The 2,500-nt window shown below is 35.2% G+C and overlaps 1 protein-coding gene across 33 annotated transcripts in view; it reads right to left on the bottom strand.

Moving 5' to 3' along the window:
* Positions 1–2,500, bottom strand: part of LOC115215841 — a 342,340-nt gene that overhangs the window by 169,762 nt on the left and 170,078 nt on the right. The window lies entirely within an intron of this gene.

Raw genomic sequence — 2,500 nt, 5'->3', positions numbered from 1 at the left:
CCAACAGGTTAAAAACATTACCAGTTATGATCCCATAAAATCAATGAGGGCCATCACCCAAAGAACTTCAGATGTGGGAGTGAACTATCAGAACTGTGATGCACAAGCACATTCAATAAAAGTTGTATGCTCTGAGAAGAGGCCTATAAACATCTACAAAGACACAGAAAAGCCTTTTGCTCTGTGCCAAGCAATTACTTAACAAGGTTAAAAAACCTTACTAATATGGTTTGCTTTGGTTCTTCTCTGATGAGAAATTCTTGAACAAAGGGAGAAATGACAGATAGTTATGTACAGATCCTTCTGATGTCTCCAAACTGATACACACTAAGTTTCCAACAACTGTGATGGTTTTAACCCTTTCTTTAGTGTATTTATTTTGAGATGCTCTGTGTTTCTTTTAATTACTTTAAATGTAATAAAGAATTTAGTAAAATAACTTTATTATCATTAAGCTAGTGTTAGGAACATAAATTGTGACTAAGGTTTGGTGGAAAATTTTAATTCAAAACTTACAAAAACAAGACATTTGTACTCAGAGCCAGAGCTGGTTTCAGCTGGGTTGGTAGTGAAAGGACTAAGAGTGGTGAGTAACAAAGGTCACGCAACACCACCTCACATGCTTCAAGGTCTTAGAATTAAACTTGCTGAATACATTGAGGTGTTGGAGACATTCGTTAAGCCCTGGATGGGTGAAGTATGCACTAGAACCCATAAATGTTTCACCAAGACTAAGCCCATGTAATCCAAGACTGTATGATACACAATCTTTACCAACATGTACCTCCAGACTTGTGGTCTCCAAACTATTCAGATTTTAATCCTATGGGATACTATGTTTGGAATGTTGTTGAAAGGGAGACTAACTGATATCTGTACAATATCATAGCTTCATTGATGGCTACCATAGTCCAGGTGACATCAGAAATGAACAAAGACCATGCATGTTAATGATTCCAGTCCCAAAATGGAGCAGCCATCAGAGGTGAAGGTGAATAGTCTTGTAAGGAAGCTCATCTAGAACTTGTGCAGATATATTTTTATTAAAATACATTTCAGTTTTACAAGATTAGAGATGTTTTATTAAATTACCAAACATGGCTTTAGATACCGTTTGCTCTCTTTGTATATCTTTTACATGTTTCAGTCATTGGACTGTGGCCATGCTGGGGCACTGCCTTGAAACTGGGACATTCTTCTTTCATTGAGGGTGATCTACCTTAGCTTAACAAATCCATTTGAACTTATTATATTACATACCTGCAACATCATGTGCATCTAGTACATATGAACATGGTTGCAGCATAAACCATGGCACTCCTGAAACAGCTGCCAAGTTAAGACTGTTGCATGACTTCTTTTGGTTACTTTAATCTGTACAATGTATTTTGTATTCCATGTAAGCATATGAATTAAACCTACTTGTGTTTATCTGCATTTCTACCATCATAGCAGCTAAACAAGAATCATTCTTATCAGTAACTTTCAAGGCTATAGGTACTAACCCTGGAGGTAAGGGTTGGAGGGTTTGAGTCCTCATCCATCTGTGCACTACTCTGCAATAGCTATAACACTCTTACTTTGCACTCTCCAACATACATGTATATATATATATATATATAACTGTCACTAAATGTGACTAGGGTGTTAGAAACACCCTAGCAATGTAAGTGTTTCTAACACATTCATTATTTCTAAGCCAGCTATGACAAAATATAACAACTCTATAACATCTCCACATAATCAGAACTTTATGACGGTTTTATCTGAAATATCTCTTTATATCTGTCTATATGAACAGCAATTAGGGTTGTTAAAACTACAGATATTTTTATTAAAGAAAACAACTTTTTCTTTAATAAAAATAAGAATAAAATTTTTTAAATGATTTAATTAAAAAGTTATAAAGCAATGTAATCAATTTGGATTAGTTTATGCATTCTTCCTCCTCCTCCTCCTCTCTTCAAAGGCTTTAATACAAATCTGCTTGAAAAGTTCGGTGCCCTTAATACAGAGAGCTCTACAGACACTACAATCAGCCACTGAATCTGTGAAGGAAATCATAGCTTCACTCATTTGACACATCTTCAGATTTCACTTCAGAGAGTCTTTATATCACTTCAATGATGCTCCAATAGAATGCTTGTGACTATCAAGCTAGCCATAAAAGACTGGACACAATAAATCTACCATAAGCAAGAACCTACTGGAAAGTAATAAATATGTTACATTTCTTACAACAAAAAAACCACAGCTTCCATCGCCAGCACAATTAGATTATAGCCTCTTTCTGCCAGCACATAAAACAACATAGTTATACAGCATTTGGCCAATAGTGATTTGCCTGCATGCACTTCACTGTTGCATTATAAGAAGCTAAATTCCAGTGCTACTATAATACATACAGTAATATTGTGCTTGGCATGATCAGCTAAATTTAGCTGCAAATAATGCTTACCAAATCTTACTAACAAAGAAACAATGACCATACTTATTTTGT

The sequence above is a fragment of the Octopus sinensis genome, linkage group LG9 (genome assembly GCF_006345805.1).
Source record: "Octopus sinensis linkage group LG9, ASM634580v1, whole genome shotgun sequence".
Lineage (NCBI taxonomy): Eukaryota > Metazoa > Mollusca > Cephalopoda > Octopoda > Octopodidae > Octopus > Octopus sinensis.
This window is presented reverse-complemented; position numbering and strand designations above follow the sequence as displayed.